We start from the raw sequence: 26,271 nt of genomic DNA, 5'->3' as shown, positions 1-26,271 counted from the left end.
ATGGGCTGTGGGTTTGGAGCTAGCGTATGTGTGTCTTTCAACTCCACCATCATGGCTCTGCTCCCCCCCCCCCCCGACCTTTTAAGTAGTCTTTGGCATTTGTGTGTTGAGAAGTCTAGAAGCCCACACAACTGCCAGCGATTTAGTCCCCTGAGGCCTTCTCTAATCCCATCTGTGCCAGCACAGACAGCATTGGTTTGTGTTCCTGTCCCAGACCAGTGAATAGACCTTTCCTGTCAACTTTCCAGGTTGTCTTGGTTTGGAAATTTGTTTCACTTTGTCATTTTGTGGGTTCTATAGCTCTACAATTTGTTTAGAGTCATTTTTACAGGTACTTGGAAGGGTTTGGGGGAGAACTCAAGGAAGTCTCTGCTTTTACTTTAACATTTTGGCTCCACCTCCACAGGTGTCTCTAAATTGTTGAAAACTGTGCCAGTTGAATACAGGCTCTGGTAGACTTTATCATGTTAGAAAGGTAATTATGGTGAAAATAATACTATTACTGTGAAAATCTGAGGCTACTAAACATCAGTCAAACTCATCAACAATAGACTGGCCAGTGGGTGATGAATCCTTTAACATTAAAATTCATGAAATAAAAGCAAGGCAAGACTTCCTAACAATGAAGGTTGTCCAGAAGTTGAATGGACTGCCTCAAGAGGTAAAAGGTTTTCCCTCATTGAAGGTATTCAGTTAGGTAAAATGTTTTCATTGCTTCAATGAGAAATAACCAGCTGAGTCCTAATTAAAGAGCTCAGTGTTTGCCAATCAACAAGTTACTCAGCCATAATTTGGTCTGTGTTTCCATTATTTGAGGCCCTCTTCACTTAAAACTCCCCTTTCAGGTTCCCTTGATATTCTCAGGAAAGTATATTTGTTTAGCTGCATATTTACTCATCCATAAAAGCCTCTACCCACTAAATGCTACATCAGTTTCCGCTACAAACGTACCACAAGTGTTGTTTATAACCATTTTTCCTCTGCTAAGAACACCTTAACCAAAAAAAGCTTTTAAAGGTCTGGATTTAAAAATAAAGAAGACATCTTTAAAAGAAAGTAATGTGAAAGGAATTTTTTTTTCTTAAATTCCTTTTGATAGCTTGGGAAAATAGAAGGACTTTTATATTTTTCCACTCTAAATTTATGTTATATTTTCTGAATTTTTAAGAAGTTTCTTTTTCAAAAGGAAAGATGTTTCAATATATATGCTGGTGTGGCATTGTTTGCAACTCCAGAATCATAATGTCAAGAAAAAAGAAAAGAATATCATTTCTCCTTAACTATTCTCTATGCCTGTCCATCTATCTCACTGTGTCACACATATACATACACACACATACACACATACACACACACACAAACACATACTTACTACATAACTCCAAAATAACCAGTCATAAAGATTTTTTTTTAAATTAATAATCACATATATTTGGATTCTACAGCACCAAATATTCAAATATTTAACATCAATCTACAAATGTCATGAATCACAATCAAGTAAAACCTCATGAAACAATCCAGTTTTACCAATATTACCCAATATGTATCATTCTTGATTGATTAGAAATGTTTCCCCTTGATGCAAAGAGAAATTTTTAAAAGCAAATTTGTCTGGAGTTTTCAGGATCCAAAAAGATTTTGACAAACTAGAACAATAAGTCAATAACAATAAATTTATAGCAATGTATCACAAAGATTACACACTATGACCAGGTGAGTTTTGTACCAGGAATGCAGGGATGTTTCAGTATTAGAAAAATTATTAGCATAATTGACTATATTAATAATAATTAAAAACAATGTAACAATAGATGCAGAAAAAAAGCTTTTGACAAAATATAACACTCATTTCTACTAAAAACATTAGAAAGCACAGGAATAAATGGAGTTTTCCTTAAAAGGATATGTAGCATTTATCTAAAACCAGCATCAAGCAGTATTTGTAATGGAGATAAACAAGAAGCCTTCCGAATAAGATCAGGGGTGAAGTAAGGATACCCATTATCACCACTATTATTCAATTTTGTACTAAAAGTGCTAGCTATAACATTAAGAAAAGAAAAAGAAATTGAAGGCATAAAAATGGGGCAATGAAGAAATAAAACTATCACTCTTCACAGATGATATGATGATAGACTTAGAGAATCCTAGAGAATCAACTTCAAAAACTAGTTGAAGTAATTAACAACTTTATCAAAGTTTCAGGATATAAAGTAAACCTATATAAATCACCAGTGTTTCAATATATTACCAACAAAGTTTAACAGCAAGAGATAGAAAGAGAAATTCCATTTAAAAGAAGTGTAGACAACATAAAATACTTGGGAGTATACCTGCCAAGACAAGCCCAAGAACTATATAAACCCAATAACAAAACACTTTTCACATGAATAACAATTGGAAAAATATTAATTGCTCATAGGTGGGCTGAACCAATATAATAAAAATGCCAATTCTACCTAAATTAATTTATTTATTCAGTGCTATACCAATCAATTTACCAAAAAAGTATTTTACAGAGCTAGGAAAAATAAGAACAAAATTTATCTAAAAGAACAAAAGGTCAAGAATATCAAGGGAATTCATGGGTGTAAAAAAAATGTGAAGGAAGGCAGCCTAGCAAAACCAGGTCGAAACTGTATTACAGAGTCATAATCATCAAAATAATCTGCTACTGGCTATAAAGTAGAGTAGTGAAGAAAAGAAAAAGAAATAGAGTGGTAGATCAGTAGGCTAGATTAGGTAACAAATACATAGCAGGTAATGATCAAAGTATCTGATGTTTAATAAAGACAAAGATCCCAACTTTTAGGTGAAGAACTCACCTTTTAACAAAAGCTGCTGGGAAAATGGAAAGCAGTTTGGCAGACACTATGTATAGACCTACATATGACATAATATACCAAGATCATGTCAAAACGAGCACACAATTAAGACATAAAGAGTGATACCATAAGCAAATTAGGTGACCATGGAATAGTTTACCTGTCAGATCTATGGACAAGGGAAGAAGTTATGACTAAACAAGAGACAGAGAATATTACAGGATAAAAAATAGATAATTTTGGTTTCATTAAATTAAAAAGGGTTTGTATAAACAAAACCAATGCAGCCAAGATTAGAATAGAAGCAGACAACTGGGAGGGGAGAATTTTTAGAACAAGATTCTCTGATAAAGGCCTCATTTCTCAAATATATAGAAAATTAATTCAAATTTATAAGACTACAAGTCATTCTCTAAGGGATAAATGGTGAAAGGATATAAACAGGCAGGTTGTTTTTAATAATATATGGTTTTTTCTCCCAATTACATGTAAAAACAATTTTCAACACTTGTTGAATTCCAAATTCTATCCCTCCCTCTCTCTTCTCATCCCCTCTGAGAAGGTAAGCAATCTGATATGTTATACATATGCAATCATGTAAAACATTTTGTACAAGAAGAATAGGAAAGGAAGGGGGAAGGAAGAAAGGAAGGAAGGAAAGAAGGAGGAAGGAAGGAAGGAAAGGAGGGAGGGAGGAAAAGAAAGAAAGAAAGCTTCAGTCTGTAGTCAGACAATATCAGCTTTTTCTCTAGAGGTGGATAGCATTTTTCATCATGGGTCCTTAGAAATTAACTTAAATCACTGTATTGTTGAAAATAGCCAAGTCAGGGGGCGGAGTCAAGATGGCAGAGTAGAAAGATGCATATACTCTAGTGCTTCCCCCACAGCCCACAGAATACCTGTAAAAAATGACTCTCAACAAATTCTAGAGCAGCAGAAGCCACAGAACAACAGAGTGAAAGAGGTTTCCAGCCAAAGGTAACCTGGAAGGCCAACAAGAAAGGTCTATCTCATGGGATGCTGAGCAGAGCAGAGTCCAGCCCTGGCCATGCAGCACTGGGAGGAAAAGGACCTGAACAGACCTCCAGGGCAGAGCTCCCAGCAAGTAGGGTCCCAGATACCTCAACCCACAAGCAACAAAGAAAGCTCCAAAGGTCAGTGTGGGAAGGCTTTCCCAGCAGGGCCAGAGGGAAATGGAGTTTCTGATGGCAGCAACAGCAGCAACAGACTGCAGGCAGTTATGGTGGCCAGAAAACAACCTGGGTCCATAGTCCAGGCAGTCCAGGCTTAAAGCCTCTGGCGGTAGGAAGCAACAGATCTGAACCTCAGCCCTCCCTGATGGCCCCGCCCCCACCCAAAGCCCCTGGGGAATTGAGCAGCTGAGTCCAATCTCAGCCTTGAACATGATACTGGGAAGAGAAGGGGAAATAGGACCTTCCTCTTGACAAAGGATTTAGAAATCAAGTAACTGGCAGGGGAAATGCCCAAAAAAGGGAAAAAAAAAAATAAGACCATAGAAGGTTACTTTCTTGGTGAATAGGTATGTCCTCCCATCCTTTCTGATGAGGAATAACAAGGCAAACTGAGCTCAGACAGTAGAAGAGTTCAAAAAGAGAGTTAGCAGCTTGCTAAAGGAGCACCAAAAAAATGCTGAAGAAAATAACACCTTTAAAAAGAGGCTAACTCAAATGGAAAAAGAGGTCCAAAAAGTCAGTGAGGAGAAGGAGGCTTTTAAAAAGCAGAATTAGCCAAATGGAGGAGAAGGTTCAAAAGCTCACTGAACAAAATAGTTCTTTAAAAGAGAGAATTGAGTTCAGGGAAGCTAATAACTCTGACATAAATCAAGCAATTAAAAAACAAAACCAAAAGTTTGAAAAAATAGAAGATAATGTGAAACATCTCACTAGAAAAACAACCGACCTGGAAAATAGATTCAGGAGAAACAATTTAAAAATTATGGGACTACCTGAAAGCCATGATCAAAAAAAGAGCCTAGATATTATCTTCCATGAAATTATCAAGGAAAACTGCCCTGATATTTTAGAACCAGAGGGCAAAATAAATATTGAAAGAATCCACCCATCACCTCCTGAAAAGAGACCTGAAAAAAGAAACTCCTAGGAATATTGTGGCCAAAATTCAGAGTTCTCAGGTCAAGGGGAAAATATTGCAAACACCTAGAAAGAAGCAATTCGAGTACTGTGGAAATGCAATCAGGATAACACAGGATCTGGAAGCTTCAACATTAAGGGATCAAAGGGCATGGAACAGGATATTCCAGAAGTCAAAGGAACTGGGATTAAAACCAAGAATCACCTACCCAGAAAAACTGAGTATAATACTTCAAGGGAATAAATGGCCATTCAATGATACAGAGGTCTTTCAAGCATTCATGATGAAAAGGCCAGAACTGAAGAAAAAATTTGACTTTCAAACACAAGAATCAAGAGAAACATGAAAAGGTAAACAGGAAATAGAAATCATAAAAGACTGTCTAAAGCTGAATTGTTTACATTCCTACATGGAAAGAAAATATTAGTAACTCAACACTTTTCTCAGTATTTGGGTAGGTGGAGGGATTAACACACACACACACACACACACACACACACACACACACACACACACACACACACACACATATATATAGACAGAGAGTATAGGTTGTTTTGAATTAGAAGAGATGATATCCACACAAAAAAATAAAAATTAAGGGGTGGGGGAGGAAAATACTGGGAGGAGAAAGGGAGAAATGGAATGGGGAAGGCTATAACTCATAAAAGAGATAAAGAAAAATCGTGTTCAGTGGAGGAGAAGGGAGAAGGGGGGAGGGAAAAATGAAGCCACTCTCTCCACATATGGCTTAAGGAAGGAATAACATGCTTACTAAATTTGGTATGAACATCTATCTTACACTACAGGAGAGTAGGGGAGGAGGAGACAAGTGGGGTGAGGGGAATGATAGAAGGGAGGGCAAATGGGAGAAGGGAGTAACTAATCATTCCCCTCACCCCACTTGTCACCTCCTCCCCTTTTGGGAAGGGACAAGGTCAAATGAGGGAATGAAAATACAAGGGGGGATAGTGTAGGATAGAGGGCAATATAGTTAGTATTACACAACATGATTATTATGGAAGTTTTTTGCAAAATGACACATATTTAGTCTGTATTGAATTGCTCGCCTTCTTAGTGGGAATAGGGAGGGAGGGAGAGAAGTTGGAATTCAAAGTATTAGAAACTGAATATTGAGAATTATCATTGTATATAACCGGGAAATAAGAAACACAGGTAATGGAGTATAGAAATTTATCTTACCCTACAAGAAAAGAGAGAAGATGGGGATAAGGGAAGGGTAGGGTGTGATAGAAGGGAGGGTACATTGAGGGAAGGGGTAATCAGAATGCAAGGTATTAGAGGGTGAGGGGAGGGGAGAGATGGGGAGAAAAATTGGACTTGTTACAAAGTGATGTAAAAGCAATTAGTATTAAAACAATTGACTGAATTAATTACTGAGACTAAATCAGAGACATCTTTAGTTTGGGGAAAAGAATTTTAGTCTAAGTTTCCTAGAGGCAGGTAACCTCAGGTAAAATTTGGCATTGATGGAAAAGTTAAGGTTTTAATGGTAAATTTGATTTTATGATTGTTATTTAATCAGGAACTAGAGCAAGTATAGAAAGGCATGTAAGCCACTTAAGACTTGCCTCAAAAGATGTTCCTTAGCCAATGTGAAATTATAGTCATATCTGAAACCTGGTTATTGAAACTTGCTATTTTAAGATTCCATGGGACTATTAACTGACTGTTCTTCTGAGTCTAACTCCAGGTATGGATAGCAAGAAAGGTGGTCTGAGCCTTCAATCCATGATGCCAGTAAGCCTGTGAGTTGCTGGTATGAACTGCAAAAGGTGATCTCATGGGAAGGGTGGGAGAGTGGCTGTTCAGCCTGGGCTGAGGTAGGATTCTCCTGATCTAGTTTCCCCACTGACACCTGGCAGACTTTAAGCCTGACTGATTGCAAGTTGACAATCTACTCCTGCCTGGAATTGACATGAAGTTGGGGAGATATTGTTTCCCTGCAATGTCCCTACTCTTGGTGGCAATTTCCTATAGTCAAAAAGTTTGTCAAAATAGTCAAATAGGAGGCAAAGCCAAGATGGCAGAGTAGAAAGACACACATATGGAGGCTGCCCCACACAGCCCATAAAATACCTGTAGAGAGGGACTCTCAACAAATTTTGGAGCAGCAGAAGTGGAGAACAACAGAGAGGAGGCGATTTCCAGCCCAAGGTGACCTGAAAGGCCCACAGAAAATATCAGTTGCACCAGATGCAGAGTGGAGCTCAGAACGTGGAGCCCAGCCCAGGCTTGGCAGCACGCACAGCTCATGAACAACTCTCCAGGGCAGACTCTCCAGTCGAGGAATCCCCAGTCCCAGCAGCAGAGGGTCCACAGATCCCTCAACCCACAGGCACCAAAGATCAGTGACAGGGTTTATTCAGCTGGCCAGGAAGGGAGAAGGGCCTTCACAATGGGCAGGCAGCAGGAGTTCTCAGGGCAGCCCCTACAGCAGCCTGAGATCATAGTTGGATTGTAAAAAACCCCTGGGGGCACTGAAGAGCTGAGTCATACCTCAACCCTTTGTAGATGCCCTGAGGCAGCTGGTCTTTGTCTCGCACTGAATGGAGGCCCTGCACCCACAGCTTGACTGAATCCCACCTCCCCAGTGCTAGCTTGATGGAACTGGAGGTCAGGTGCCTGTGGAGAGCAAAGACTCCTAAGATTCTGGGCACAAAAATCCTTCCCTGCACCCAGACCAGTACACACTTGATCAGCAACACAACAATCCAAGACAAATACAAAGGATTCACCAAGGAAAATGCTACCCATGGCCAGATAAAAAAGTGATGCACTCAGTGCAGATTGAAGCACATTCTTTTCACTTACTTTATTTTTTCATGTTTTTTTCCTTTTGATCTGTTTCTTCTTTCACAACTATGAGTAATATGGAAATATGTTTTACATGATAGCACATGTATAACGTACATCAAATTATGTACCATTTTGTGAAGATGGGAGGGGAGTGAGAGAGGGAGAAAAATTTAGAACTTGTATGTGTTTATATGTGTGTGTGTGTATGTATGAGTATATATACACATATATTTACACATTTATATTTACATTTTGCATGTATATGTATGTTATTCCATGTATGTTGCATGTATATATACATATATATACACACATGCACATACACACACACCTTCCACTCTCCCTTTTAATTTGGTTGCATGGTTTGTCCCAATGAATAACTGACTGTTTTACTTCTTCTTCCTTTACCCTCATCCCCATACCATAAGTAGTCAATTTATAAAATTTGTTCTTGTTTCCCTATTCCTCCCACCCCAAAAAAGGTGATCACTTCTTTGATCCAAAGAAGTGAAAGCTTGGAGTTCAATCCTGAACTGAATCTGGCTTCTGTAGAAGCAGAATCTTTCCCCTTAAAGCTGCTATGGCTTTTGACTAATTGAAGAGCTATCAGAGGTACAGAGATCCCACAAGACTGAAAAATAGGATAGATTTTTACCATTAGGTTAAGTACATAAAACCATAGTTATTTATAGGAGACACTGTTTAAAAATTGTTGGAATATTGTTTCCCTTAATTGAATCTCATAAATATATGTCTATGTATTTATTGTTGATCAATTTAGTTAGCTGTGTTGGTTGGTGTACCCAGCCATTAATCCCTGAAAACCAGATGTTCAGAAAGAGAAATGCTCAAGTTTTAATCTCATATTTTCTGTCTAAAATATCCTTTATAAGAATTATGCCCTGTAGGTATTTAATAATGTAACTTCACCATTTTGAAATAATTGTATTAGAATATGCACTTGCCTTCTGGACTTATTTTAATTACAAATATATAATGCATAAAATATTCCAAATTATTTCAAAATATTTATCATCCAATGCCTCAACTTGCAATTCAATTCACAAGGCAAGTTTAATTGTTTATCTGTATATTTATACAATTGTTTAATGGCATATTTCTCTCTCCTTCTTTAGACCTCAGATTTCAATATGACATTATTTCAGAGGAATTTTCTAGAAAGAAGACCTCTGACAGGTTGCCCTGGCTTAGGTTCCACTTAAAAAGACAGTACTAATCAGTGTGTTGGAAAACCCCTAAGCGCTAGGGCCCACATTAAATCCAGCCTTGGTCCCCTAAGGTTCTAATTATGAAAATAAGTTCATATCTTTCACTGATACTATTAACATTTGCAGCGCTTCCTCAGAAGAAACACTAAAGCAATGATGCAGATTGGCACAGGTCTGGAAATGAAGCACACAAACACATTAGAATAGCACACAGACAAAAATTCAAGGAATGGGGAGAGGAAGACTGGCATCAAATTCCAGACACCCAGATTTGCCCTTTACTATGTGTGACCTTAGGTAGTCATTGCCTCTCTGGATTGAAGCTTTCTCATCTGTATGGAAGGAAAGGAGTAAAAGACCTCTAGAGTCCCCTTCCATCTCTGAATCTTATGATCTTGGGCTAGTGACAGGTAGAGATGTATTGGTCATGTCCACAACATAAAAGAGAAATCATGAGAAAATATTTGAACCTCAAGGCCAGTGTGCATTTTCAATCTGGGAATACCATGAAGAAAGGGAAGAAAAGCACATGACATTCATCATATGGACATGGGGAAGGTCGAAGGAGTCTGGAGATCACTGGTGAAACAAAAATAAATGGCAGAATTTACATCATACACAATGGCTAATAGGAATACTCTAATGGATCTGTAACTTGATGGGGATAGGTAGTCCCTCCACAGATACAGGTCTTGGCCTCATTACAATTTAGTAAATGAGTTTTGAGAGGTGTGCTGACTAAAAAAAAAAAAATCACTCTAGGGTCAACCAGGTGATAAGCCTCCTCCAACTCAGACTGGTTCATAAACAACAAATACACAGGCTATCACATACTAGAAGTCTTTCCAACTTGGAGGAATAGATTGGAGTTTGTTTAATCACTAATGCCAGTTCTCTATCTCTACTTGATTACCAAGCATCCCTTCTTCTGAAAGGAAGTCACTTCCCCAATGAAAGATCTCTACCTGCATGAGGCAAAGAAGGGAAAAAGGAGAATATTCACTGGGCAACAAGTGACCAAAGGACTTTAGGCCTAAGAAGAGAAAGGGAAAAAATAAAGGGAATAAATAAATGCAATAAACAACCTAGTCACTTAGTCCTTTGGGAATTACATGCCTGGTAACAGAAATAAAGTCCCTTGGAAGTACGTACACCTAGCAATACTTCAGAAGCACAAGGAAAGGCAGCCAAGTATCATACCTTGTTCCTCTGCCTGCCTAAAATCCAAATTAAATCTTCATTGTCAGATTATAGGATAAAATGAGGGAGAAAAGAATCCCAAGGGGGAAAGATCAGCAAAAAATAGAATATAAATTCTTTGAAGGCAAGGACAGTTTTCATTTTGTCTAGAAGAATGCCTTAAATATAATGATACTAAATAAATGCTTGTTGAATTGTCACACTCCAGAATAGAAGCACAATTCCAAGAATAATAACTACCATTTATATCTTCATTGTTCAGCTGTTTTGGTCAAGTCTGATGGTGATCCCATTTGGAGTTTTCCTGGCAAAGATACTGGAGTGGTTTGCCATTTCCTTTTCCAGTTCATTTTACAGATGAGGAACTAAAACCAATAGGGTTGAGTGACCTGTACAGAGTTACACAGCTAGCAATATCTGAGGCCGGTTTTGAACTCACAAAAAGGAGTCTTCCTGACTCCAGGTCTATCCACTGTATCACCTAACTGCTTTAACATCTACATAGTGCTTACAATTATCATTTCATTTGATTCTCACAACAACCCTGGGAAGCAGATGCTATTATTAGCCCATTTTATAAATAAGGAAACTGAGGCAAATAGCGGTTAAATAACTTGCCCAAAGTCACATAGCTAATGACTGAGGTTAGATTTGAACTCAGGTCCTCCTGGCTCCTCTATGCACTATGGCACCACCTAGCTGCCAACTAGGGAACGATATGAAAACTTAGAAAATCTGATCTTTGATATCATCGGTATATGAAACTCCCAAATGAGGAAACATCTTTTACATCATTTTTTCCTCTTGCAGTCTTAGAGAGATATCCAGACCAGAGGTGTCAAATACATGTCCCACAACACTCCAAGGGATGCTGAACCAAATTAAAATATAATTGGGAAATACTTAAAGTAAGTTTTTGTTGTTCAATCATTTCAGTCTTATCCAACTCTTAGTGACTCCATTTGGGGTTTTCTTGGCAAAGATACTGGGATGGTTTGCCATTTCCTTCTCCACCTCATTTTACAGATGAGGAAACTGAGGCAAACAGGATTAAGTGATTTGCCCAGGTTCACACAGCTAGTTAGTGTCTGAAGCCTTATTTGAACTCAGGAAGATGAGTCTTCCTGACTCCAGGCCATGCCAGGAGTCAGTCTATCCACTGTGCCACCTAGCTATCCACAACAAAATAAAATTTATATTGGGGACAACAAAAGAGATAAAAAATACAGTAAAACAAAGATAATGTGATGTGTGGTTTTCCAAATCAATATGTTCCCTTAAGGATTGTTATGTAAAGATTAGTGGCCCTCCCTTCTATTTTAGTCTGATACCAGTTTTCTAGAGCACTGAGTGGTTACACTATTTGCCTAAGGTCAAAAAGTCAGTATATGTCAGAAGTTGAACTTGAACCCAGGACTTCTTAGATCTGAGGCCATCTCTCCATCTACTACCATCGTGTCTCCTAAAAGTTAAGAAAACATAGTTTCAAGAAACGGCAGATATGAATACAAAAAAAGCATAGAAAGCGATGAAAAGTGAATGATAACTAGAATTATGTGCAACAGCTACAACAACGTAAAAAGAAAGAACAAGAAAAAGAAATCAGAACAGAATGCCGTGTAATTATAATGATGAAGCTCAGCTGGGAAGAAGAGAAATGAGAATGCACCTTCACCCTTGGTACCCAGGAAGATCTGAGTTTGAATGTTTGCCTCAGATACTTAATATCTGTGCAATTCTAGAGAAGTCACTCCAGCTTTCTGGAGCTCAGTTTCCTCTTCTGTAAAATGAAGCAGTTGGAATGAATGACCTCCAAAGTCTATTCCAGCTCTAAATCTTTAAGCCTATGACTTTTTCACAGGGGTGAAAGACCAGGATTATATGTACTATCTAACTCAATTGATGTGTTGGTTAGTTTAGCTGAATTGTTCCATAACCCCCCTCTTTTTTATTCTGTTATAAAAGATAGTTCTCTCAATCAAGGATGGGAGAAGGATGTGCTGGGAAATGAAGGTGATGTAAAAACATTACTAACATTTCTATTTCTATTTCTAGTACTAACATTCTTGGGCAAGTTTTATTCCTCAGTTTCTACTCTGAGTCTCTGAGAGAGGACAAAAGTCTTTGTCCGGTATCTGGTACTGTGAACTCCAACTCTCGTCACCTCAGTTTGTCAACTGGAGGAGACAGTAGAATTCCAAAAAGTAGAAGGTATCTTCAGTCATACCATGCCTGAAAAGCATGAATTATGCATGCTTACCCCTCCTTGAGAGGAAAGCTGGCCAGTGAGCCACTGTACCATAAGTGTTCATGACCAGGTAGGGCTTCCACTCTTGAAGGGAACTGCTAAAAGTCTGAATTACCCTTGTGATGTTGCAATAAATCCATACTACTATGAGTGGTCTTTGTCCTCCGTACAGACAGGCCTTGACCAATGCCCATAAATCTGATGTGAAGATGAGAGCCACTGACTAAGAAAATCTATTACACAAAATTGTTGGAGGAGAACGTGTTTGATACCTTTTCAAAGGTTATCAGAGAAGTTTAGGTATCCCAGGACACTTTTGCCTGTGTGTCTATAAGTATATTTTTCCTGTGTCTCTGTGTTCTCTGGGGATAGCTTATGTCATCTGATCATGATAAATGATTCTGTCCCAAAGTCAGCTACAAGTGTGTCCTTGAGAGTATGCTCTGTGCTATCTCTCTATGAAAGAATCACAAATTACAGAGCCATTACCAGTTGGTCCTTCCAGATGGGGAAAAGGGATACAAAACAGAATAGCTGCTCACACCCCTCAACAGGGGAGAATAGAAATGAGAGAGAAAAGACCAGGAGGTCAACTCATAACATGAGATTCAGTCCTAGGCCAGGTCATTCAGAAGGGACTTGAGGGAAATGGAAAGAAATGGTGAACTCCAGCTATTAGAGAGCTGGATCCAAATCCTCTGTCTTTTATAGACTACATTAATTAATTTTCAGAATATATTAATAATAATTATAATTTAATGGATGCATATTTGGGAAAAAGAAAAAACAAACAACGCTGAGGTTAAACTGTATAAGGCATAAAGTGAAAGCTATTGACCCTGACTCTTTTTAAGTACTAAAAATCTAATAGAAAAGAGACCTGAAAAAATTGTGATTTGGTGGGGCAAAATCCTTGATCAAACATCCACTGGCTTAGATGGCCAGAGGTTAGCTTTCTGACACTAAGATTATGTGAATGTGGAAAATAATACTAATTATATTCATTTATGTGAACTGCATGCCATTTTTCCCTAATTGCCATGAAGCATAATAAATATATTATCATTAGTATACATCAAGTTACCTTGATTATAGCAAGTTTATTATCAATAACAACTTTTTATGTTTAGTTGTATTTTATTACAAAGAAAAAAAAAAGAAATCCTCATTGTCTAGCATGAGGAAAGAAATTCTGTCCAATGCATTTTGTCTCCTGTTGTTATCTTACATGCCTTTGAGCACAAGACTTGAAAGAATAAAGGATATTTCCCAGAGAACTACTCCTTCATTGGTTCAGCTGTTGGGCACTTCAAGGTACCTTCAACAAACTCACATTTCCAACACCAGGGAACCAAAACACCTTCCCACAGATTCAATAGTCTCACAACCTTCTAATATAAAATAAGGAAATCAGAGTAAGGGGGAAAAACTTTGGTTTTGGAAAAAGTTGTTCAGTATATAAAAATAAAATGTTGGCAACTGCTGAGATTGATTTTTCTGATCTTGGTCTGAGAAAACTAAACTGTAAAGCATAACAAGTATGATTTTTCTTGTAACTTTCTCATTTCACATCTCAGAAATCTTGCTTCATAACAATTAACATGTTATTTATTAAATGCCAGTTATGTGCTAGGCACTATATTAGACACTGAGAATACAAAGACAAAAATGAAAAAGAATCTGACTTCAAGAAGTTTAGTCTATTAGCTATTCTCTCCAAGACAATTCTGAAGGACCTATAATGAAAAATGCTGCCCTCCTCCAGAGAAAGAACTGATGGAATGTAAATGCAGATTGAAGCATACTGTTTTTTTATTTCCTTTATTTCTCTTGGACTTTTTTTGTCTATGTTTTCTTTCCCAACATGACTAAAATAGAAATATGTTTTACATAACTAAACATATATAACTTTTATCGAATTGCTTGCCTCCTCAATGAGGGGTCAGGGAAGGAGGGTGGAAGAGAATTTGGAACTTAAAATTGTAAAAATCTAAGGTGAAAATTTGTCTTTACATGTAATGGGAAAAAATTTTTTTTAATTTTTAAGTTTACATGTCTTACAATTTTACATATACTTACAATTTTCAAGTTTATATCTGTGACCTGGGACAAGTCACTTAACATCTCTAGGCCTCAGTCTCCTCATCTGTAAAATGAGAGTGTTGTACCAAAATGTTCCTAAAGTCCTGTCTACCTTAACAACTATGATCCTATGATGCTAAGCATATGCAGAATTTATATAAAATGAACACCAGAGTTTGAGAAGTTACAAAGTAGCCTTCTGATCGCATCTGATGGGATCAAAAAAAGTTTCATGTGGAGAGTAGTTTTTTTTAATCTTAATCTTGAAGGAAATAAGGGATTCTAAGAGGTGGAGATGAGAAAGGAACATGTTCCTGGTACAAGGGATGACCAAAGCAGAGGCACCAAGATGGAAGGAAGAGTATCATGTATAAGGAACAGTAAAATACCCAATCTGTGATTATAGAATTAGGGAAGAGGAAGAAAACACTGTATAACAAAACCAAAAGGATGGGCTGAGGCCTGTTTGTTAAAGGGTTTAAATGCCCAGAATACAAGGATATATTTTATCCTTTGCAGCAATAGGAAGACACTGAAGTTTATCAAGTAATGGTCAGACATATACTTAAGGAAAACCACTGTGACAGCTGGGTGGAATTAAGATGGAAGAGGAAAAGGCTTGAGGCAAAGACAACAAAGAAGAGAACTTTGCAATAGTACAGGTGAGAGGTGATAAAGGCCTAAACTACATCTTCCCTGTTTTTTTTCCCCTGTGTTTTCTTTCTGTATTACTCATTTTAGCACATAATCAAGTACCGAACTCAAGTCTTTCCTGGAACAAGGTCACCTCTCACCTGCAGTTACGTTTCCATAACTGCTTTTATGTAAGTATTCTTATCTCTCCAAACAGATGAGTCCTGGAAATCAGGGGCCAGGTTTTACAGGAGGGGAAAGCAATAACTAAAATGAATTTTCATTTTTTTATATTATGTGCCTCTACTATATTTCATAAACATTATATACTAAAAATGTATGACTACAATCTTAATTATTATGCCTAAATTTTATGTAGTATTCATAGTTTACAAAATACACATAATTACAAGGTGGCATTGATGGTTACTCACATAATCTCCTTCAGCTCTGCAGATCAGGGTCTTAGGAATTCCCACTCTCATATTGATCATTTGCACGGGCCTTGTTGAGTAGAAGTACGGAGTGGGTTCAAGCACTCTAAAGTTATCAGAATGTCAGTGAATGTTCTGTCCTTTGGCTCTGCCTCTTTCTGCAAGGTGATACCAACTCATTGTCAAGGAGTGTGTGAATTTACCCAATTAGAATTCTGTTCTGTAGACCAATCTACTAGTGAACTCCACCTCCTTTCTGCATTTCAGTCTTGTGACCTTGGGCCAATGGAACTAGGATTCCCCAGAAGTAGTCAAACATACCTGGATACTATATGAAGTACTTATTCTTAACATGAAATCAATCAGTATATAAAGAATATACTATAATAAGAGAAAAATGCATAATAACCAAGAACTCTCCAAAAGTTAAGGAATTGCTTGAAGCCTAGGAGTTTTAGGAAAGGTATAGTTTGAGTTTTTAGTTCACAGTTGCACCTTTCTTCCCTCCAGAATCAGACAAAAGGGGTGTCCATTTAACCTCAATATGTGTTTCTCCTAGGGTTGGTCTTTAGATGAATCAACTCTGAACCTGAGACTTATGACATGGGTAATGGAACTTGGGATCCTTGTCAGCTCAGGAAAAGACAGGCGTTCCTATGTTGCTTTCGTTTCTAGCCATCCTATTACTGTAAGGAAACTCTTATACTCATAACTAGCTGCTCACAGAGTAGGATTATCAGACAAAGTAGCTGGCCCTAAGCAAGGAGATGTTTGCTACCACAGTTGCCCTTTTTCTCTCTGACCCTGAACATGGCCCCTTTCTGTCTTCGTGACTCTTCAACCAAATCCCAACCATGGCGTAAGGGAGAAATAGTACCCCTAGTGGTGACTTTGCTATTTATATTTCTGTAGCAGAATTCTAACATGGGTACAGAACATCTCTGATGTTACTAGCCATGTGGAAGAGGGTTGGGACCTTGCTTCTGGAAAAGTCATGATAATGTATAATGAAAGTACCTTGGAGAGACCAAAGCAGCATAGATATTCTCATTCCAGTCTGCTAATCACATGGTTAGAAGAAACTTCTTTGATTGGTACAATTCTTTAACCAGGATTAAGGCCACCTTCAAAAGGTCTTAATTAATCTTTGCCTTTTTCTCATAGAATACTAGTTCTCCAAGTGTGGTCTGAGAATCCCTGGAGGGCCCCAAGTCCCTTTTAAGTCATCTTTGAGGTCAAAGCTATTTTCATAATAACATTAAAGCATTATTAACCTATTAAAATACTCCTCCTTTTCCAACTACATATCCCTATAAGGGTGGATTTTCCTAATAGGCATCAACCAAAATAACTTATCTCAACAGACTGAATGCAAATATGAGAATCCAACTATTCACCTATTAAGTTAGACATTAAAGAGATTTGCTAAAATATGTTAAACTTTGCCACTCTCCTCACCAACATTTTTAATTTGGAAAAAGTTGTTTAGTGAAAAAATTTAGTATTTTAACAAGAAATGGGTTTATTGTGGTTATTTTTAAATGAATAAATATTTTAATCATTTATCAGTGTTCATTTCTAATATAGCAAGTATCAATAGACATAATCAATATAAAATAAAAGCTCTTTGGAGTCCTCAATAATTTTTAAGAGTAGAAAAGAGTCCAAAGACCAAAAAGTTTTGAGAGTCACTGTCTTAAAATGCTCTCTTGATCTGAGTTCTTCACTGATGCTGTCTAGTAAAAGGCAATGCTATATGAGGAGAGATTTTAGGCTTTCCTGTCTCTGAGGCCATGAGGCCCCAAGGAAACAGATTTTGTTCTTTACCAGTCTCAGCATTTGTTCTTCCATTTTAGATGAAAGAGATTAATCTAGAGGTTAATGGCTTCATGAGCTTCAAAAGGTCAAAAGATTAGTTTTGAGGGATTCATAGATTCCAAGAGTCCAAGTCCATGCTGAATTTTGTAGCCTGCCTAGCATCAATGCCTCAGTGAGCAGAAAGTGACTTTCAGGAGTGAATTTCATTATCTGTGACAAGGCTTCATCTAGCAACAATGCCCATGGGATATGAACTTTGGTGCAACCAATGCTATGTAGGAAACAAACTAACTTTGAATCCACTCCCCCCAGAGACCAATCTGGGATAAGGAGAATCTACATCTAAGGCGCTGGTTAGGGGAAATGCTTGTACTTTGGTTCTTATTATATATCAAAGTAAATACATAATTGTAAAAGCTAATTGATATTAAATGGTCAGATGAAATTGAAATACTGATCCAGTCCCTCCTTGGGGTTAACAATAGTAGGGGCTGAAAGAACTAGAGAGAGAAGAAATACTTAAAGACATTTGAGAAAAGACACTTCCAAATCCGTTAGTATACATTAGAAGTCTGAGGGGATGATCTGCTTTGAGTGCAGCAAGAACATACTCATTCCATTGCTAAAATAAAGTGTTTTTTAAAGATATAGTTCAATAAATAGTGTAGCATAATGAATAGAATGTTGAATTTATACTAGTTGTACCTTGGTTCAAATTGATGCTTAGTACCTAAGTAACTCTGAACAAGATACTTACCTTTCTGAACCTCAATGTCCTCTTCTGTAGAATAAAGGAGAAGGGTTGGGCTAGATTGTCTCTAAGTTCCCTCCTATTCAACCTGTGAATAAAAACACCTTTAGCTATGGATATATCCTTACTTTCTTTGGGAATCCTGTTCCATGCTAGATTTAATCTAAGACACTCAAGTACCTGTAAGAAGAATAAACAAATGAATGAATGTGGGAGGAAAAGACCACCAAGGAAATTATTCCTATTCTACTACATTATTCGTCTCAATGCTGTACTATTTACCATGCATAGATTTCTTTTTAAGTGTTGTCATAATTAAATGAGAACAAACAAATGCAAACGAAGGCCTAAAGATAAACATAGAAGTGAACTAAAGAATACAAGACAGCCATTAACTAGAAGCTTTCAAGGTGTTTTTGATCTTGAAGGAACAGCTGCTTTCAGCTTGTGAATACTGCAGAGATGCTGGGATGGATAAATGGACCATGATGTATTTCTGGGTCTAGTCTAGACCACTTTGTTGTTCTACAGACTAAATGAGTTAAACAGATATCCATACCCACTTAATTCTCCCCGTTGTCATTAGCATCCATCTTAATCATGCAAAGTAATTGATTTCATTTACTTATGTAGGCAGTCACCTTGAGGGACACTCTCAGGCTACAGATTTGGGAGCATATAAATGTGGTCAAGTTTCCACATACAGCAATTTAATTCAGCTGAATTTGCATTTGCACCAACATTATTATGGGACTTATGGCAGGTGGCCTAGAGAGGAACATAAATCACCCAGTCAATATTGGGGAAATGGAACACAACCTTAAATGCAACAGAAAGACCAACAGCTGGACCTCTTACGCTTTCTGTGGCTTGCTACAGATAACTTTCAAGTGAGAAAAGGAGGGCAGCTGTCTATGCCCATAATAACAGCCTGCAAAACCCAAACCAATGGAAAATAATTTAGCCACAGTGGAAATTTATCTTCTCAGCAGACTTTTACCAAGCACCTACTTATGTAAGGCACAAAGAAGAACCTGAGAAGGATGTAGAAGATCACTAAATCTGATCCCTGCTCTCAAGAAGCTTACAGACTAGCCTAAGAGATGAGACACAAATTAATATAATTATGGCACAATTCATGTAATTATAATACAATAATATAATCATAATACAATATAATTATGATGTGATATAATGACAAGTGCATGAGAGATTCAAAAATGGTGAAAGTTTAAGGGAGGGAGAGATAATTTCTAACTTGGGGTGAGGGGTTGTTGTTCAATAATTTTCAGTTGTTCAGTACAGTTCAGACTCTTCATAATCCCATTTGGGGTTTTCTTGGCAAAGATACTGGAGTGGTTTGCCATTTCCTTCTCCAGCTCCTCTTATAGATGAAGAAACTGAGACAAATAGGGTTAAATGACTTGCCCAGGGTCACACAGCAAGTAAGTTTCTGAGGCTAGCACTTTCCCACTATGTTACCTAGTTGTGAGGGACAGAAATCTGCAGAGACTTCATAGAAGAGAATTTCATTTGAGTAGGGCCTTAAAGAATGTGTAGAAATAGGGATTAAGAGCAAAGGACATTCAAAGCATAAGGAATGGTATTAGTCAAGGAACAGCAAAGGAAAAATATTAACATTTAGATATGCTCTTTCTGCAGAGAAATCAATTTTAAACACTTGTATAGGGCTTCTGTATAAGCATTCAAGCTTCATTAAAGCATTATTAAAATTATTTAATAAAAATAAATAACTTACCTCTACAGTCCCTGATTACCACAAAAGATATCAGCTGCTTCACTTATATCATTTTTCTCAGTCAATCATATGGTCTACAAGCATTTATTAAGCATTTACTATATGTTAGACAAGGTATCAATGAGGAATGTGTTGATGGAGTTCAGAAATTTTTATATGATTCCCTAACTTGTGACTCTGATTCTTTCTAAACTGCTCCTGCTAATTAGTATGAGCCTTTTTACAGAGATATTTTTAGACTGGGTGAAAACAATACTATCTGCCCAATGTTTGCAAGGCACAATAAAGGCAGCCTCCCAAATAAATAGATTGCTGGTCTCCGTCTTCACCTCTACCTCTTAAAATTCCTTGATTCCTACAAGATTCATCTCAAATATCACCTCCAACATAAGGTCTTTCCTGATTCCTTCCAGCTACTACTTCCTTCTCCCCAAATTTACCTTACACTTATATAAGGATAGGGATCATTCCCCCACCCCAATTAATCACATAAGGTATAGCTATCTTGACGGAATCAATTAAAAGCAAACAGATATTAATAAAGTCCTTAATAAAATTAAAAGGTTCAAAGGGACTTTGGTTTATTGAATGAAACCATGTGGTGCTACATATGACATATCTTGTGATTAGTTCAAGAAAAGTCATGCCCCTTGGGGTTATATATAAAAGAGCAAACTAGTTCACAAATAGTAGAATAAGAAAGGATTCTGAATTTGAAAAGTAAAGATTTCAAGTAGCTGAGAAAAAATAGCTCATGGGGAGAAAAGAGGAAGTACCTTGACCTCTCCCCTTCCCCCTTTTTGTTGTTGTCTTTTCAATCATGTCCAATTCTTCATGACCCCACTTGGGGTTTTCTTGGCAAAGATACTGGAGTAGTTTGCCATTTCCTTCTCCAGCTCATTTTACAGATGAGGAAACTGAGGCAAACAGGCTTAGGTGACTTGCCCAGGGTCATACAGTTAATACGTGTCTGAGGTCAGATTTGAAGTCAGGAAGATGAAACTTGCTGACTTCAGGATTGGCACTCTATCCATTGTACCACCTAGCTGCCCTCCTTTCCTTCTCCCCATCAAAAAAAATTCATCATTTTACTAGAGAGTCTTCACTAGTAGAAGAGCATCCATTTGGGTATAGAAGGGGATACATGCTAAGAACAAAGAAAAGTTCTCCCAAGAAAAGACAATCAAATATCCACAGACAGAACTGACCAGGCTATGACCTTGCAAACTTTGAAAAGTCAGAACCTTTTGTCCACCAGTGTCCACCAGAACTAGTAGCAGTGTGCTTGGAGTGGCAATGGCTAATGGCAACACTTATCTCATGAGCTGAAAGACATACCAAGACAAATTAGACACACCAAAGCAAGACAACTTCAAAATCCTACAATGGTAGCAACTTCAGAGCCCATCAGAGAGCTACACCCTAGAGAAACTTCCTGATGATTCCACAGAGAGAAAAGTACTTCCAGCAACCAGAAGATTTGTATTAAAAACCCTACCCCTTCTGGGTAACCTCAAGAAACCTTAGAGGAGTAGTAATAATCTAACCTCCAGTGAACCCAAACTGTAAGTTTGAGTGCTAGCGGAGATGGGGAAGCAGCTGCAGAGGGCACATTACAGTTATCTTGCATATATTTCTCTATATGACAGCCCAACTTGGAATACAAGTTTCCAAAAATTTAAAAATCAATAACATGCAATGGGCAATGGAGAGCAACATGGCACAATATGTAGTTAATAAGACAGGCTACAATACGTAGTTAATAAGAACTTCAAAGAACAGGGGTAAAAATATCACGTAAATATGTGATAGGTAGAGAAGATGGGCAGGTCACAAGGTGAGGGTGTAGAATGATATGTGGACGGCCAGAGTGTTCCAATGGTGCTCCCCTGGTGTAGGAGAAAATAATAAAGGCCTCTAGCAAATTGAGTGGAAAATTTTTGAGAGGACTCAAGCAAGAATTGCACAGGATGATCTTGTATAGATGGATCATCATCTGTATCCTGGGATGGAACTTTCGAATTAATATGATCATAGGTCCATTTTGTATGTGTGCATATACATATCTATTTATTAACTTAGTCCTTGCATGGAGGCTGTATTTGTGGAAAGGAGTGAACTAGGTTCTTAGGTTAACATTTGTATTAACTGTTTACCATGTTATCTGAAAGTAGTAGTCACTGTTCTCTGGGGACCCAACCTGATAATTCAAGCAGAAGTTGGGGATGCTGGGGTCTTCCTCCTTCTTCTTCTCCTCTTACTCTTCTTCCTTCTATTTTTCTGTCTCTGTCTCTGTCTCTGTCTCACACACATACACACACACACACACACACACACACACACACACACACACACACTCTCTCTCTCTTTTTCTTGTCTCTTGTCTTTCTGTCTCTCTCCCTGATGTGGTATCTCTTTCTGGGTGAGGGGCTCCACTATAAAACACCATAGTCAATGGGAAGGAGGAAAAAGAAATCTGTTCCTCAATGATGACAACAGTCATACTCTATCCATCAAGCTGCTTCCTGCCTCCATTGTTGACAGTGTGCAGAGCAAGCAAGTTTTGCCTTTAAAGACCATGGGGGACATGGCTTAATCTTCAGCCAGACAAAGGCAAGCTGTCATTCCAATTCCATCAAAATTTCTTCACACTTCAAAATGTGATAAAAGGATGTAGGCAGTTATTATATCTAACATAGTAACACCTTGTTACCTCTGGTTATCTACCAATTATTCTCTGTGATTATGTCTACAGGGCTAATGGGAAAGGGGAAAAAACAACTCCCTATTCCCACTAAAAATCTATCATGCACAAAATACCAGAAAAATATTTTGAAAAAATGTATAAATGTCAATAAAATATTGATGCAGAGTCATAGCCAAGATGGCAGAGTAAAGGCAGGGACTTACCTCAGCTCTCCCACAAACCCCTCCAAATACCTTTAAATGATGACTCTAAACAAATTTTAGAGTGGCAGAACCCACAATAAGACAGAGTGAAACAATTTTCCAGCCCAAGACAACTTAGAAGGTCAGCAGGAAAAGTCTCTTCCACCAAAGAGAAAGAGAAGCCCATTTCGGTACAAAATGGCTCCAGCAAACCAGGAAGAGGCCTCCAGGTGACTGAATCATTGGCAGTTGTGGTAGTTTCCAGACTTCTCAGCCCACAGATGGTAAAGCGACTGGACAATTGATCAGAAGGAGATTTACAGGGGTCCCTTTGCTGGCACCAGGGACTGTGTTGCATTGCCTGTACTTAAATCTGGGTAATAGACTTGGATCTTAGGCCCAGTCAAAGGAGGAGCACTAGCACGGCAGAGTTTGTGGCTAAAAAGGAGCAGGGATCCTGGTCACAGTTCTAGGGTGGAAAGGAGTGCTTGTGTTCATTCACAAACCAGTACACAGTACAGGAGAGTAATAAACACCTCTCTCTAGATCACACTACCTTGAAAGAGTCAAAAAATAACAGATCCCCTGAATTACCTCTGAAAACAGTTACACAAAAAGACCTGAAGTTTGGGATAGTGTGCCCTCCATTTGGGAAGCAGAGCCCCACTCTAACATAGAGTTGAATCAAGAAACAAACTAGAAAATGAGCAAACAATGAAAATTCTGACCATAGAAAGTTAATGTGGTGACAAGGAAGATCAAAACACACACTCAAAAGAAAATAGCAAAGCCAAAATTCCTACAATCTAAAGACTCAAAGAAAAATGTGAATTGGTCTTGAGTCATGGAAGAGCTCAAAAAGGATTTTAAAAATCAAATGAGAGAAATAGAAGAAAAATTGGGAAGACAAATGAGAATGATTCAAGAAAATCATGAAAAAAGTCAACAGCTTGGTAAAGGAGGCACAAAAAAAATACTGAGGACATAACACCTTTAAAAAAACAGAATAGGTCAAATGGTAAAAGAGGCACAAAAATTGAATGAAGAGAAGAATGTCTTGAAAAGCAGAATTGACCAAATGGAAAAGGAGATATGAAAGCTCACTGAAGGACAAGTGAAAATTGGGCAAGTAGAAGCTAATGACTTTATGAGACATCAAGAAACACTCAAAATCAAAAGAATGAAAAAATAGATGAAAGAGTAAAATATCACACTGGAATAAAAACTGACCTAGAAAACAGATCCAGGAGAAATAATCTAAGAATTGTCAGACTACCTGAAAGTCATGATGAAAAAAAAGAGCCTAGAAAAAATAGTCTTTCAAGAAATTATCAAGGAAAACTGCCCTGATATTCTAGAACCAGAGGGCAAGATAGAAATTAAAAGAATCCACCAATTACCACCTACAACAGATCCCAAAATGAAAACTCCCAAGAATATTATGGCCAAATTCTAGATCTCCCAGATCAAGAAGAAAATACTGAAACCAGCCAAAAAGGAACAATTCAAGTATGGTGGAGCCACAGTTAGGATAACACAAGATTTAGAGGCTTCTATGTTAAAGGGTCAGAGGACTTGGAATAAAATATTCCAGAGGACAAAAGAGCTAGGATTACAACCATGAATCACCTACCCAGGAAAACTGAGTATAATATTTCAGGGATAAAAAGTGGATATTCAATTAATTAGAGGACTTTCAAGCATTCCTGATGAAAAGACCAGAGCTGAATAGCAAATCTGACTTTCAAATGCAAGATAAAAAAGAAGCACAAAAAAGTGAACAGGAAAGAGAAGGATTTGATAAGGTTAAACTGTTTGTATTCCTACATGAGAAAATTATATTTATAACTCCTAAAAAGTTTCTCATTATTAGGCAATTAGAAGGAGTATACATAGAAAGAAAGCAGAGGCATGAATTGAAAGTAGTGGTTATCTAAAAAAACAAAATTAAGGGATGAGAAAGGAGAATGCACTGGGAGAAGGGGAAAGGGAGAGGTAGAATGGGATAAATTATCTGACATAAAAGAGGCTGAAAGATATTTTACAATGGACGGGAAAATGGGGTGAGTGGGGAGTGGAGCACATTAACCTTACTCTCATCAGAACTGGCTCAAAGAAGGGGCAGAGCCAAGATGGTGGAATAGAAAGACACACATACTCAGGGTCTCCTCCCACAGCCCATAAAATACCTGCAGAGAGGGACTCTCAGCAAATTTTGGAGCAGCAGAAGTGGGGAATAACAGAGTGGATGAGATTTCCAGCCCAGGGTGACCTGAAAGACCCATGGGAAATGTCAGTTGCAAAGGACACAGAGCAGAGCCCAGCCTAGCCTTGGCCATGATGAGACTCTGGGAGGAGGACACCTTGGGGGCGGAATCTCCAGTCACAGCAGCAGGTCCTCAGATCCCTCAACCCACAGGCGCCAAAGGTCAGTGACAAGGTTTCTTCAGCTGACCAGGAAGGAAGAAGGGCCTTCCTACAGCTCCAGCCTTAGGCAGTGGTCACAGAGGCCACATCAGGCAGGCGGCAGCAGTTCTCAGGGCAGCCCCTACATCAGCCCACATACATTATTGGATCATAAAACACCTGGGGGCACTGAGGAGCTGAGTCTTACCTCAGCCTTTTGTAAATGCCCTGAGAGAGCTGGTCTTTGTCTCACACTGAATGGCAGCCCTGCCCATCCAACCTATCTGAAAATCAGCCCCCAGTGCTGACTTGGTGCAACTGGAAGCAAGGTGGCTGTGGAGAGGTAACTGCTAAGATTTTGGACACAAAAATCTCCCTGCTTCCAGATCAGTGTATACACTGGATTGTGCCACCTTGAAGGAACTGAGATATTACAGATTCCCAGAGTATGCCCTACTCTTGACAAAGGACCCAAAAGTCAAATAACTGGTTGGAAAAATGCCCAAAAAAGGGGAAAAAAATAAGACTATAGGAGGTTACTTTCTTGGTAAACAGATATCTTCTCCTACCTTTTCAGATGAGGAAGAACAATGCTTACCATCAGGGAAAGACATAAAAGTCAAGGCTTCTGTATCCCAAACATCCAAAATAAATTTTCAGTAGTCTCAGGCCATTGAAGAGCTCAAAAAGGATTTTGAAAATCAAGAGATGTGGAGGAAAAACTAGGAAGAGAAATGAGAGAGATGCAAGAAAAGCATGAAAAGCAGGTCAACACTTTGCTAAAGGAGACCCAAAAAAATGCTGAAGAAAATAACACCTTGAAAAATAGGCTAATTCAATTGGCAAAAGAGGTTCAAAAAGCCAATGAGGAGAAGAATGCTTTAAAAAGCAGAATTAGCCAAATGGAAAAGGAGGTTCAAAAGCTCACTGAAGAAAATAGTTCTTTCAAAATTAGAATGGAACAGATGGATGCTAATGACTTTATGAGAAACTAAGAAATCACAAAACAAAACCAAAAGAATGAAAAAATGGAAGATAATGTGAAATATCTCATTGGAAAAA

The 26,271-nt window shown here is 38.1% G+C and overlaps 1 long non-coding RNA gene across 1 annotated transcript in view; it reads right to left on the bottom strand.

Annotated features, from left to right (window-relative positions):
* LOC140501103 (uncharacterized) overlaps window positions 1–18,275 on the bottom strand; it is a 29,358-nt gene extending 11,083 nt beyond the window's left edge. Inside the window, exons 1-2 of the long non-coding RNA XR_011966066.1 lie at window positions 18,162–18,275; window positions 15,587–15,744 (exon numbers count right to left, since the gene is read on the bottom strand). This is a non-coding gene — a long non-coding RNA (uncharacterized lncRNA). The remainder of the gene's footprint in view (window positions 1–15,586; window positions 15,745–18,161) is intronic.
* Between the last annotated feature and the right edge of the window lie 7,996 nt (window positions 18,276–26,271).

This window comes from Notamacropus eugenii, chromosome 4 (assembly GCF_028372415.1).
Source record: "Notamacropus eugenii isolate mMacEug1 chromosome 4, mMacEug1.pri_v2, whole genome shotgun sequence".
NCBI classification, from domain to species: Eukaryota; Metazoa; Chordata; class Mammalia; order Diprotodontia; family Macropodidae; genus Notamacropus; species Notamacropus eugenii.
This window is presented reverse-complemented; position numbering and strand designations above follow the sequence as displayed.